We start from the raw sequence: 15,317 nt of genomic DNA, 5'->3' as shown, positions 1-15,317 counted from the left end.
CTTTTTATTTCATCAATGGTTTTCTTTGCTATGTAGAAGCTTTTTGGTTTGATATAGTCCTGCTTGTTTATTTTTATTTTGTTGCCTTTGTCTTTGGTGTCTAATCCATGAGATCATTGCCAAGTCCAATGTCAAGGACAGCATGTCTTAAAGAGGATCTCTCAGGACTCTCCTTCTAAATAGACTTGCCTGGGCACTCTTTATCACCTTGTTATCCTTTACTTTTCTCTTTAACACTAGTCACTACCTGATGTCATATGTGCCCTTTTACTGCTCCTTGTATGTCTGTATGTCTACTTCTCAAGAGCTGGGGCTTCATCTTGTACACCTGTTTCTACAGTACCTACAGCAGTCTCTGAAAGATCATAGAAATTTCAAAATTATTTGTTGAATGAATGAATGAGAGAATATTCCTCATAAAAGACCAAAGAGGCAAGAGATTTTGGAGTGGTGATGGAGGTATATTAATCTAGGATGTACTTTATTTTATTCATCTATTAATTTAATCTTCAACTTGCAAAACAGATAAATAGGTAGTTTTCCCCTTATTTTTCCTTTTCCTTTTTGGAAATTAGATGATGGATCTTAGACATTTAGTGTTGATCTGAATAATGAGAGTGAAATGAAAACTTGAAGTAACTGTCTAATTCAGAATACAGGACATTTGTCACTTCAACTATCTGAATGTTCAAAAATGTTTTAAGAAAGCTTAAAATATTTCAATAGCAGCTTGAGTTGCTTTATAAATACTTGAAAAAGAGCATGTATTAATTTTTTTTAAATTGAGGTATAGCCAGTTTACAATGTGTCAATTTCTGGTGTACAGCACAATGCATCTGTCATACATGAATATACATATATATTCACTTTCATATTCTTTCTCACCATAAGCTATTACAAGATATTGAATATAATTCCCTGTGCTATACAGTATAAATTTGTTTATCTATTTTATATATATTAGTCAGTATCTACAAATCTTGATCTCCCAGTTTATCCCTTCCCACCCACTTCCCCCCTGGTAACCTTGTGTGTTTTCTATGTCTGTGAGTCTGTTTCTGTTTTGTAAAGAAGTTCATTTGTCTTTTTTTTTTAGATTCCACATATAAGTGATATCATGGTATTTGTCTCTCTTTCTGGCTTACTTCACTTAGAATGACATTCTCCAGGGCCATCCATGTTGCTGCAAATGGCATTATTTTATCATTTTTATGGCTGAATAGTATTCCATTGTATAAATATACCACAGCTTCTTTATCCAGTCACCTGTCGATGGGACATTTAGGTTGCTTCCATGTCTTGGCTACTGTAAACAGTGCTGCTATGAACATTGCGGTGCATGTATCTTTTGGAATTAAGGGTCCCTCTGGATATATGCCCAGGAGTGGGGTTGCTGGATTATATGGTAAGTCTATTTTTAGTCTTTTGAGGAATCTCCATACTGTTTTCCACAATGGCTGCACCAAACTGCAGTCCCACCAACAGTGTAGGAGGGTTCCTTTTTCTCCACACCTTCTCCAGCATTTATTATTTGTGAACTTTTCGATGATGGCCATTCTGACTGGTGTGAGGTGATACCTCATTGTAGTTTTGATTTGCATTTCTCTGACAGTTAGTGATATTGAGCATTTTTTCATGTGCCTATTGGCCTTTCATATGTCTTCATTGAAGAATTGCTTATTTAGGTCTTCTGCCTATTTTTGCATTGGGTTGTTTGGTTTTTTTTTTTTCTTTATTAAGTTGTATGAGCTGTTTATATATTCTGGAAATTAAGCCATGCCAGTCTCATCTTTTGCAAATATTTTCTCCTATTCTGTAGATTGTCATTTTGTTTCAGTTATGGTTTCCTTTGCTATGCAAAATCTTGTAAGTTTAATTAGGGCCCATTTGTTTATTTTTGCTTTTATTTCTATTGCCTGGGTATACTAGAAAATGTGTTAATTAGCATGCTCTTTTATCTCTTGTCGATCTCTCTGTCTCTGTCTCTCTTTCTCTTGTCTTTTACCAGTTTGCTTTCACCCAGGATGTATTGAAAAATTTATTTTTTTCCATTTCCACTAAAAGCTGCAATTCTGAGGTTACATAATGAGTCACTTAGGGACAGTCAACACAAGGATGCAGGCAAACAGATTCAGTCTGGACACAAAACCTGACATTTAACAACATCTTTTTTAATTTGCCGTATTCATGACAATTAGTCTGTAACAGGGCCACCAGTGTTTTGAATGCAGGTGATTTTAAGTTCTCTGTATCCTTGCAGTGATATTTTGGTGGTAGGTCTCTATTAGATAGGTAAAAAGGGGTCCTGAGCCAAGAAGAGGCTAGCAAGTCTGGGGATGTGCACCCCTACCTCCCACTGCCCATGGAGCAGCAAGTCTCAGGAGAAAGGGTACAGCTCTGTAAACTCAGTTCCATCTGTAGATGTGTTTTTCTGGTGAAAAGTAATTTAAAAATTTTATAAGAAGTTTTTACATAATTCTCAAAGATAAGATCCAGATTTCAAAGATATCATGCACTTATTATGGGCCTTAAAATACCGAGACCCTGGGATGCACCTTTACTCTCCTCTGTGGGAAGGAGTGTTTCCATGGAGACATCTGAGCAGCACTGGAAGAAAGCACTGTGTTCCAGAAGTTTTGGTCTAGAGTATAATTTGTTCCTGAAGCAAATTTCCATTTTGAGTGGTTATCCCATTTGAGTTAGAGTTTATAGTAAGTTATAAAATACCTACCTGGTAACGGCAACTGAAACAAAACTAAAATCAGAAGAAGTAACCTTGATCAAGAGATGTTTTAGACATCTTAGAACTTGTAAGTACATCCAGAGGGTTGAAACAGTGCTTTTTTTTTTTTTTTGCACACTTTGGTGAAAACAAAGTTTTTATAGTTCATTCTTGTGCATTTTTTTTCTATAAAAAGTGTAGAGTTTTTTTTGTGTAACATAATTTAAGTCAATAAACTTTTTAAGAATTTAACACATGTTCTGATTCTTTCCATTGCCCATCAACCCTTAGTTCCTCCAATGTCTGAGTCATATAATCTTCAAGGCAGCCCTTTCAATGATTTTTGGTCAATCAACAGTTGTCAGTCAGCCCATAATTCTTTTAGTTGGGCTTTGATTTCCAGTGGAACATGAGCACACTTCAGAAAACAGCTCACCTGTAATCTTTGGGATCCAATTTTCTCAAGCAATTTACTTCAGGACTATTACGTATTTGGCGTCAGGGAAGATTGATCTGCCTGGTTCTGAATTTCAGACACCGTTTTTTGTAAAGTCCAGAACTTTTCAAGATAAAAGCCTAAAAAAAGAAGCCATGTTTGTCTCATGTGAACATTAAAGTCAGAGTACTAAATCAATGTAACTGATCATTTCTCATCTTATGCTTTTAAATTACCAGTTCCATAGTCCCAGAAGCTATCTTTATGTTCAATACCCATCACTTGAGTCTGTTTTAGGTATCCTGTTCCGTCTTGTCTGTATCAAAACTCATACTGAACAATGAGTTCTGGGTTGCAAAAGAGGATTTATTTTTGCACCTGTCTACAAGTCTTTGTCCACAAATAAAACAAAAACTGTGCATTGTTTAAAGATGTGATAAAATTTTTAAAAGTCAAAGTAAGAACATCTTTAAAGCAGCCTTTGATTCCTCGGTTTAGTTTATTTTTATAATAAAAACAGCAATAATTATATATTCTCTTTCTGTCTGATCTGCGATGTTTAGAATGTGTCCCATAAAAGTAAGAAGTGTTAAGGTTAATAATTTAAACACAGAATGTTTGTTTTCAGGATCTTTGCCTCTCAAAACAACAGCTTCTGTCTAACGAGCAGCTCATCACTATCTGGGATCTATTCTTCTTTTTATTTTATATTTTGTGGTTTGTCCAGCATAAATTTACTAACCTAAGACACAGGCCTGAGAGGAGTGAAGTGGGAAAAGTAGATTCTTGCCAGCCCCTTGGGCTCTCAAGGGTAGAGCAATAATAAGATCCTCCTCTTTCAGTATTTAAGATCAGATATCCCCGAAAGGAGCACATGTTAACATTTATTTTAATACCTTAGTGACTGAATAATAGGTAGCAGGAACTGGTCAGCAGTAGGCTAAGAATAGGTCAGGGGTCTAGAGACTGAAACCCACATGTGTGTGACTTTTAGCTATTCAGGGGGCCATGACGGAAAATGGCCAACCTATAAATTCAAGAAGCATTTGGCCATGTTAACTTACTCCACTATATTTCAAAGGATAGTGGTTTTGTGGATCTAATAAATCAAGACGTAGTTTTAAATCCAACAAATTCTATTGAACTTTTTCCATGTGCCAGGCCATGGGCTTGTACTTTCAAATACATTAGCTCATTTAATTCTTAGAATAAATGTCTGAACATGGATTAAGGTAATGGGGGCTAAATAGTAAAGTAGAATGGGTTAAAACTATAAGACAAGCATGCGAATGTCTGTGTAGATAGGGAATGAACAATTTCAGTTTGGGTGCCAAAAGCATAACAGTGAAATTAAGATCATATGCAGTGGGGTGGGTATAGCTCAGCCACAGAGCACATGCTTAGCATGCACAAGGTCTGGGTTCAACCCCCAGTACCTCCATTAATAAATACATAAACAAACCTAGTTGCCTCCCACCTCCAAAATTTTATTTTAAAAATAAAAAGATCATATGCAACCTCTTCCATTGGCTATGTAGGTGAGAGGCCCTGACCCACCTAATTCTAACTCATTGTCTGTATGGTCATTAAACCAGGCAATCCTGTTGGACTCAACACATCATAACCCTACACATAGATTTTCCTCTAGTTCCTCTATGTAATCAGTTGGGGTTTGTCAAACTATAGGATTCACAAGAATTTCCATATAGGTTTTCACATACAAAACCACATTTACAGGCATGCATCAGTTTACTGTGCTTCACTTTATTATACTTTGCAGATATTTTGTTACAAATTGAAGGTTTGTGGTAACTTTGCATTGAACAAGTCTATTGGCACCACTTTTCCAACAAAATTATTTTTTATGAAGGTGTGTACCTTGTTTAGACATAATGCTATCACACACTTAATAGATTACAGTATCGTGTAAACATAACTTTTATATACACTTGGAAACCAAAAAATTCATGGGACTCACTTTACTGCTATATCCCCTTTATTGCAGTGGTCTAGAAAGAACTCACAACATCTCTGAGGTGGGCCTGTACTGACTCTGGTGTTGTGTCCCTCCAAGGTACAACCATGAGATCGTGGGTGAGAAGGAAGGAATGCACACAAACTGAGCTAGGCACCACAGAGGCGGTTCCTAATACCACACTCCTCTGACATTTGTTATTTCCTTGTCAACCGGCTGTCAGAACGTGTATTAACTTGCCCAGGTCACATCACTAGTGACACAGCAGGAATTTGAACCAAGTCTAAATTCAAACAAAAGCCCCAACTCTTTATGATTTCCACTTTTCCTAGGAGATAGATATTGGCCTGGGAAACATGGCTTCAATAAAAGGAAGAAAAAGGGATCTGCTTGGGGATGAGAGGTAATCGTAGGTGCTGCATAGAAACAAGATGTGTCAAGTTAAACTTCACCACCTCACAATTTTGTCTTAGGTGGGCTTTACTATTAAAGATCATGTCATGTGACACCTTTGGAACAGGCTTTGTTCTGGATACATTTTCTATGTATAAAATAACTAACAGCCAAAGAGATGTATGGAATCACCTCATCCACTAGATCCCTCAAGAAAACACAGTGAGCTATTATAATAATCATGCATTTTTGTCTTTGTTTCTCAATAGGTCAAATCAGAGTTTTGGTATTTGTGTGTGTGTGTTTGTTAATCACAGTAATAATGATAGTGGCATTAGATAGATATTAGCAGTTTAAGATGGAAAAACACCCATACCAGTAGAAAGCTTTTAAAATATTAAACTTTGATTTTGAATTTCCATACTGTAGAGTTAAGAGAAATTTTTAAAGAGAGTTGTAAAATCATGACTCTTAGAGATATAAAATGATCACATCAAAGATTTCATTTAACTCATCAACTAACAAGGGAATGAGACCAGTGTCGCAGCTTGTTCAAGGGGAAGTCAAGGAACCATTAATTTATGTGACAGAGAGAATGTTGAAATGAATTTATGAATGGGCTCAAAAGTGGCTCTCTTCACCAGAAAGAATTACAGGAATTATCGTATTACTTTTAGCTATTTACAATTTAGAGAGCTGTAAACCAGTTCAAAGGCAATGAAAGGTGCAGGGCCCTTTACAGAATTAGATAATTTCTAGGAGTCTCCAGCATTCCACCAAAAGGATATCCAGTAGTCTCTTCAGTTTATTACCAAGTCTTCTTAAATTTTTCCCTGGAAAAGATATCTCACAATGGCTATAAAATTTATTTTGTAAAATAAAAATATTTAAAAGAAGAGCAATTATTAAAAGTATGTCCTATGTATGCCTAATCATGTTTTTGTGTTGCACAATTTCTACTAGCAGCTGAAAAATATACTAAATAATTATAAAATGTCCATGAAGAGTGCTTGTGTAATGCCTATTCAGAAATCAATTTTTAAATTTGTAGGACACCCTGGGCAGGTGGGAGACTCAGGTTCCAAGTCCACACCTGTGACTTAAATTGACTGGAAAGACACTTTAATAGATATGTGAGCAAATAGACATGGTGATATTTCCCAAAGAATGATTGAGGAATATCTACCTTTTAGGGTGGAAGATGTGATTTACAGGTACGTGGACATGCATGACCTCAAAACATTGATTCACAAAGTGATTCAGTTGTACAAAAGCTTTAGAAATGAAATGGCATTAGATTTTCTGATAGGAAAAAGGACCAACTTACAGGGCTGACATTGAGGACAAATAGGATTAATTGGCTGGGTATGGGGGCCAAATGACAGGCAGAGTGTGTATGTGGAGGGGGATGGTGTGCATGTGCATGAGAGAGAAAGGGGGATTGTGCACGACAGAGAGCTTGCTGCTGCGAACTTGTGGCCTGATTAGCCATGATAGAAAAAAGTTCCTTTCCCTTAGAGTTGAATTCCCCTGGAAATATACCCACAAAAACTGCCCGTCAGTCAGAACAACTAAGGACATGCAAGAGACAGGAGCATTGCAGTATTATATTTATAGGCTTATAGAAGTTTCAAAAATTGGAACACACAGCGATTTCAAAACAGCACAGTGGTTATATTTTATCATTTGGCTTTTTTGTTTAACAACATCTTTCTTTTGTGTACTTTATGCCTTTCAGTAATTCTACTCAAATCTGTAGATTTCTGTAGCAGTTTGTACTCAATCTGTATAAAATGACACACTTTTGTATTATTCTTCATGAATAATTTTCAAAACAACTGGTATTGGATTTATTGTCCCCCCCCCCCAAAATGTGGCGCCTGCTACACGGTCCCTCTGCTTTTGAGTTGTTTCTAAGAGTGACAAGTATAGTAGACAAATCTTAGTTCCATTTATCTAAAGTAATAAGTGAGAGACAATGGGATTCTCCCACAATACTGGTTTTAATATAGAAGAGATTTAAGAATAAATCTGTGGATAAGTGAAGTGTAGACTGCATAGGTATTTAAATTTTCAAAAGTTTGATACATTTCTCTTATTAAGGTCTTTTTTAAAAAAATCAGCATTGGTATGTTTTAATCATAAATTCTTGTCTAAGAAACAGAAAACAAAAGGAATAAGTTAGTATTTTTCTAAATGTTGTGAATGTTAATAGCAGAGTCTACAGCTTCTATCTGGGGTCATTTCAGTCAAGCATTTGTATAAATGGACTAGAAGAAGAAAAATACAATAAACTCATGATGTCTGTAGGCTCTTAGATAACACTAAGTGAGGGAAAGTAAAGAACTAATAAATGCAAATAGGTAGACCATGAAGCCAAGTGAACCTTCGTGAGAGGAGGCATATGGATGTCAAGTAATTAACAAGTACCTTTTTGGTTGAGGCATTATTCTGAATGGTAAAAATAAGGATCAGTAGAAGATATGCCGTCTTAATTACCTGTAAATTCCACAGTGACTGTGACAGTACCAGCTTGACTTTATCTTAGTAAGTGGTAACTATAATAGTGTTCTTTTGACGTTGAATGTTACAGTCTTTGTGGTAGTGCAGGAGTTTATACTGTGGTTTCTATGATCCTCTCTGAAAAAAGATACTGAAGACAAGATGGCTATTACTATAGAACAAAAGTAAAGAGTAAATCATTAGATTCATACTAGAGACTGGAAGGGATGTTTAAAAAATAAAGCTTTCAATTGAAATATACAGTAGCCCAAGTAAGCTCCAAGTTGTATAATGTTAGCCTGAAGGAAATAAAAATACAAAGGAAGAAAGCGCTATAAGAGGTAAAATGATTGAAGAGTATGAAGGAAAATACACCTGACTGCCAGCCCCTGTGTAACTATGAGTTGTTTCTATCATGTTGAAAGCAAAGTATATGGTAGTGATAATCTCTTTATTGATTAGAATTCAGTAAAAACAAGAGGCTAGTATATCTTTAACTGTGCATGCTTGCCCAGTACCAAAGGAATCTGAGTGACCTGCCTTTGTAGATGGCTATTGAGCAGTGAGAATATCGAGAAATGTGGTTTCCCAAAGGCACAGACAGCCCTGACCCTAGATGGCTAAGTGAGCAGTGGAGCGTGAGTCTCTTGGAGCCTGTCTTTCCTCAGTCTTCTCTTGTTAGAACAAACCTCTTTCTATTTCTCTTCTCCAAAAGAAGGGTTCAACAAGGCTGGCTTTCCTCTGATTTCTATGGTGTAGGTCTGTGGTTGGGTCTTGCTATATAATCACTAGAAACACTAGAAGGTAAAAAAAAGTACAAACAAAAACAACAAACCTTCATGCCCTCATTTTGTTCGTTCTGATAACAGTCGTAGAAAAAGGATTTTTCTTATGTCCATGGTGTGGCCTATGTTAAGTCTGCTGCTAATTTCTTTCCTGTTGCCTTTCATGACACTACAGTATTTTTTCTCCTTTCTCTTCTCTGATTATTCCATTTCGTTTTGGTGAAGTTCTTTGCTTTTATCATGAGTCATAAAATGTTTTCCCTCTGGATTTTCCCTGGATAATTTTGTCAGTTGGAATTCACTGCAGAAAACAGAGTTTTCTCTAGTTAGCATAAGCAGGAAGAAATTTACTACAGGGTATTCAATTATCTACAGAATCATTGTGAAAGTCTGAGAAACAGACTCATGGTTGGGCTTTCAGAAACATCAAGGACAAAAGGAAACTCTCCTTTACAACCAGGACGCCATTTGTCGAATTGTGAAGGTGCCACTGCTCCATCTGCCGACTTCAGAACCGAGCCCCGCTACCATAGTCAGGGGACTAAAATACACACGACACATGATCAGAAATCTGCCCCAATGTGAGATACCACTTCCAGATGCTTCTTACAATAGAAACAGTATACGTAGCAGCAGAATTGTCATCACTTTACTTTGGCTTTCTAAATCTGAGAAAAGGACATCCTTGGTAGAACTTAAATCCTATCCAGAATTCTAAATGAAAGGGAGTATGGAAAAAAAATGTAGTTTTGGCCTTCTAGCCTCTGTAGTAAGGATGGTGTATTAGACTAGAATAAGTTGGATCTATACTCATTTGGCTACTCAGCACCCACACACATTCTTCTAGCCACACTTAAACACTAACAGCAATTCAATACCAAGAAAACAGATAACTGAAAAATGGGCAGAGGACCCAAATAGACATTTCTAAAAAGAAGACATAAAAATTTTGCCAACAGGTATAGGAAAAATGCTCATGTCACTAGTTATCAAGGAAATACAAATCAAACCCCCCAATGAGGTATCACCTCTTGATGGAATGGCTGCTACCAAAAGACAAAAGTTAAAAAATATTGACAAGGATGAAGAGAAAAGGGAACCCCTGAGCACTGTTGGCAGGAATGTAAATTGGCCAGCCATTATGGAAAACATTTAAAAATTAAAAATGCTACCATGTAATCCAGCAGTATATATACCCCTTCTGAGTATATATCCAAAAGAAATGAAATCAGTATCTTGAAGAGTTATCTTCATTTTTATGTTCCTTGTAGAATTATTCACAATATCCAAGATATGGAATCAATCTAAGTGTCCCTTGATAAATCAATGGATAAAGAAAATGTAGAGAGAGAAGGGGATCAAGGTGGTGGAGTAGGATGACGTGGAGCTCACCACCCCCGACAAACACATCAGAAATATATCTACATGTGAACAGTTCTCAGGAAAACTAACTAGAAACTGACAGAAGAACTTCTATACAACCAAAGCTGCAAGAAAGTTCTCCATGTAACCAAACAGGATGAGAAAAAAAGCATCAGATTGGGACCTGCATCCCTGGGAGGGATCTGTAAGGAGGAGGAAAGTCTGCACGGGTAGACCCTTACCCTGGGGAGTGAACAGGTCAAGGCCCAATCTGGGCATCCTAGACCTAGGTTCTGTGTGGAAGAGACAAGTCCCCTTGTCTGCTGGAAAATCCTCTGAGACAGAATGGCTGAAAGTCTAGACTCTACTTGGTGAGGAGGGCATGTGTGCTGGCTTGCTGACAATCAGGACAGAGAGAGCATTGCATTAGTGGCTGCTGTATCACCATACTTCACAATCCAAAGGGGCAAACACCCTAGCCCTGCTCACTCCACACCACCACCTGGCATGAGATCTGGGCAGAGACTCCGTTTAGATGCACATAGAGAGAACAGGGTACCTTGGGTGTGATCCAGGCAGAGCTACAGAGACCACTGTCAGTGAGCACACAGGGTAGCGGGTGTAGCTAAGGCAGACATTTTCAGTGTGCATGTGCAGCAGCACCACAGGATTGTGTAACAGCTAAGCTAAGCACTGAATTTTAAGAAGGCAGGCCCTGGGAGAGGATGCATCTAGCTACACAGAGGTAGCCCAGAGGGCCTGGGGGTATAGTCCAGGTAGGGCAGCAATAATTATTATCAGCACACTTAGGAGTATACAGTGGTAACTTTCCCACCCAGAGCACCCTGAATAAGATTACTCCACATTGCAGCTTAGCACTGGACCTGGGGGAGACAGTTCCTGAGAAAATCTGTCATGGGGCAGCCCAGATCTCAGATGGCAGCACAGCCACCTCAATTCCTGCAGCCACAGTGCCCCAACCCCAGCCTCAGCCTACTCCACACCACAAACCTGTAGTATATCTGCAATTGACACAACAGAGGTGATGTTACGTTGGGCTGCTTCTGAGCAGAAGCTTGAATGCCTACACAGGAGGCACACAAGTCCTCTGTGATGGCACAGGCCTCACTTTGCTTAAGCAGTTACATCCTTTGGGGCAGAGCACACATTCAGGGGCAACAGAGAGGCCAATTAAACCCGAACCTCAGAGCTTCTACACCAACTGGGGAGTAAGCCCTGCCCTTGACCAGGTGGTGACAGCATCAAGGCAGAGAGGAAGCCCTGTCTCACACTGTGCAAAACTCTAGATATTCTAACACTAACCACACTCCTATCAAGGGGATAACAGCCAGTACATCCTGAGAAAAGACATTATGGCTGGTATCCAGCCCTTGTACCAAAGACACTGGACACACAGAGTTTACACACAGAGGCTCCCACATAAAAACACCCCTTTAACACTACAGTAGATAATTATTTCTCCTAAATTCACAGAGATAGAGAAAGTTAAGTCAATTAAATGGCAGACAGACTACTCCCAATTGTAAAAGAACAAGAGAAGTCCCCTGAAGGGACAAATGAAACAGAGCTCATCAGTCTATTAGACCCCAAGTACAGAAAGAAAGTAATAAAAATGCTGCCTGAATTAAGAAAGATTATCAACAGAAATGCAGATCACTGTAACAATGAACTACAAACTATAAAGATGAAAAATCAACAGGCAATTCAATTGATATTGAGCATTTTTTTTCACGTGCCTATTGGCCATTTGTATGTCTTCATTAGAGAATTGCTTGTTTAAGTCCTCTGCCCATTTTTGGATTGGGTTGTTTGGTTTTTTCTTATTAAGTTGTATGAGATGTTTATATATTCTGGAAATTAAGCCTTTGTCATTTGCAAACATCTTCTCCCATTCTGAAGGTTATCTTTTTGCTTATGGTTTCCTTTGCTGTGCAAAAGCTGAAAAGTTTAATGAGGTCCCATTTGTTTATTTTTGCTCTTGTTTCTATTGCCTAGGTAGACTGCCCTAGGAGAATATTGCTAAGATTTATGTCAGAGAATATTTTGCCTATGTGTCTTGTCTTATATTTAACTCTATAAGCCATTTTGAGTTTATTTTTTTGTATGGAGTGAGTGAGTGTTCTAACTTCATTGATTTGCATGATGCTATCCAGTTTTCCCAATGCTACTTGCTGAAGAGACTGTCTTTTCTCCATTGTATGTTCTTGCCTCCTTTATCAAAGATTAATTGACCATAGGTCTGTGGATTTATTTCTGGACTCTATTCTGTACCATTGATCTGTACGTCTGTTTTTATGCCAATACCATGCTGTTTTGATTACTGTAGCTCTGTTGTATTGTTTGAAGTCTGGGAGGGTTATTCCTCCAGTTTCATTCTTTTTCTTCAATATTGCTTTGGCAATTCTGGGTCTTTTGTGATTCCATGTAAATTTTAGGATTGTTTGTTCTAGTTCTTTAAGGAAAAAAGAAAGAAAAGAAAAAAGAAAAAAAAGTCTTGGGTAATTTGATAGGGATCTCATTAAATCTGTAAATTGCCTTGAGCAGTATGGCCATTTTGACAATATTGATTCTTCCAATCCAAGAGCATGGGATATCTTTTCATTTCTTTAAGTCAGCTTTAGTTTCCTTGATCAATGTTTTATAGTTCTCCATGTATAAGTCTTTCACCTCTTTGGTCATATTTATTCCTAAGTATTTTATTGTTTTGGATGCAATTTTAAAAGGGATTGTTTCTGTACTTTCTTTTTGTGCTAATTTATTGTTCATGTAAAGAAATGAAACAGATTTTTGTATGTTAATCTTGTATCCTGCTACTTCGCCGAATTCTTTTATCAGCTCCAGTAGTTTTTGTGTGCAGCTTTTAGGGTTTTCTATATATAGTATCATGTCATCTGCATATAGTGACAATTTTACCTCTTCTCTTCCAGTTTGGATCCCTTTTATTTCTTTTTCTTGCCTGATTGCTGTGGCTAGGACTGCCAAGACTATGTTGAATAGAAGTGGAAAGAGTGGGCACCTTTGTCTTGTTCTAGATTTTAGTGGGAAGGCTTTCAGTTTTTCTCTGTTGAGTACTACGCTGACTGTAGGTTTGTCACTAATACCTTTTATTATGTTGAGGTATGTTCCCTTTATATCCACTTTGGAAAAAGTTTCTTCTCTATAGCTCAGGGAACTATGTTCAGTATCTTGTAATAACCTTTAATGAAAAAAACAATGAAACAAATATGTGTATGTATATGCATGATGGGACATTGTGGTGTACACCAGAAACTGACACATTGTAATTGACCATACTTAAGTGTGAAAAAAAAGAAAAAGAGTAATTAGGAAATCAACAAGTCTTATGTATGGAAATCATACATAACACTGGTATAAGTTTTAACAAGAACAAATTCAGAATTTAAAGTTTTCTTTTAGATTTCTTTATTTTCTAGACTTTGAGATCTAGAGAATAAATATCAGTCAGCCATTTACTAATTGCCTAATAATATACCAGACATTGTCCAAATATTTTTGTGTTCTTTCATAAATCTTTATAAAAGTTCAAAAAAAGTATTAGAAGAAATTATGGCTAAAAAATCCCCAAACCTTATGGTTACCAAGGGGGAGTGGAGGCAGGAGGGATACATTACGAGTACAGGAGTAAGAGATACAAATCTGGACTATACATAAAATAGATGAGAAACAAGGATTTACTGTAGAACACTGGGAATTATATTCAATATCCTGTAATAACCTAAAATGGAATATAATCTGAAAAAAATTAAATTACTTCGTTCTACACCTGAAACTAACATAAATCAACTACAAAAAAGAAATTGTATTTATGTGCATATATATATATGTGTATATATATGTACAATGCAATATCATCCAACCTTAAAAAACCAAATCCCATCAATTCCTGCCATTTACAATGATATTGATGAATCTGTAGGACATTTTGCTAAGTCAAACAAACCTGGCATAGAGAGACAAATACTGCATGATCTCAGTTATATGTGGAATCTACAGAAGTCAAACTCATAAAAGGAAAAAGAATGTTGGTTGCCACAGTTTGAGGGATAAGAGAAATCTGAAAATGATGGTCAAGGAGTACAAACTTTTAGTTGCTCAAGATAAATAAGTTCTGGAGACCTAATCTATATCGTGGTGACTAGAGTTAATGATACTATATTATATACTTGACACTTATTAAGAGAATATACCTTAAATGTCCTCACCACAAAAGGAAGGTAACTATGTGAGGTAATGAATGTTAATTAACTTGATTGTAGTAATCAGTTCACACTGTGTGTGTGTGTATGTGTATAAACATCACATTGTATACCATAAATATATACAATTTTTATTTGGTGCTTATTCCTCAATAAAGCTGAAAAAGCTAAACAACACTAGCAATATCAATATGCTCCCGCTGAACACGATGGAACTGTGATTCATCAGATGAAGACAAGCTCATCTTCCCTCTCAAAGGGGGGACTCAAATTCACATGAGTCACTGTTTCCACCCTGGATGAACACTCAATTCTTGTTTTTAGTTCAGTCACAGTACTACATAGATAGCCTGGACCTATGGACAAAATTGTAAAGTTGGCAGTCACCACCCACCATGTGTTATTGTCTGGGAAGGAAAGGAGAAACAAGATAGAGCAAAAGCATATACAGAACATATGCTCTATAAATACTTTATTATGATTAATTATATATTACATTAGTATATGTATTTTTTTTCTTTTTACAACTGTTCATGAGGTTGTAGTAAATATTTGTAACTTTCTCCGCTCCCATAGTCACTCACGGCAATGATGTTGGGAACAGCACATTCAGGTCAGTACCACCAAGGCCAGAACCCCCCCACCCTCTGTCAGACTGCTTGCGAGCAGCAAGGGCAAGTATAGCCTCCACCTCACTTTCATCTTCCATATCTTGCTGAGATGCACCTGCCTTGTGAAACTACGTCCCAAATTATGGCAACTTCCAAGGAGAAAATGGAATTTCTAACTTTCAGGCTTCGGCAGAGCACGGCAGAGTTTGGAATGGATTTGGCCGGGCAGTCCCCCATGTCCGTGACAGGACTCTTACTAGTTCACGTGTCCTTTAAGGGATCTCACCCACTCA

The 15,317-nt window shown here is 37.2% G+C and overlaps 1 long non-coding RNA gene and 1 pseudogene across 2 annotated transcripts in view; one reads left to right on the top strand and one right to left on the bottom strand.

Annotated features, from left to right (window-relative positions):
- The window catches only part of LOC140685792 (uncharacterized), a 218,277-nt gene that overhangs the window by 53,373 nt on the left and 149,587 nt on the right, over positions 1–15,317 (top strand). The gene's annotated exons all lie outside the window — the stretch shown is intronic.
- Positions 3,460–3,579, bottom strand: LOC116276774 (small nucleolar RNA SNORA40; annotated as a pseudogene).

Source organism: Vicugna pacos, chromosome 2 (assembly GCF_048564905.1).
Source record: "Vicugna pacos chromosome 2, VicPac4, whole genome shotgun sequence".
In the NCBI taxonomy this organism is placed as follows: Eukaryota; Metazoa; Chordata; class Mammalia; order Artiodactyla; family Camelidae; genus Vicugna; species Vicugna pacos.
The sequence above is the reverse complement of the archived record's forward strand: the minus strand, read 5'-3'. Positions and strand labels throughout refer to the sequence as shown.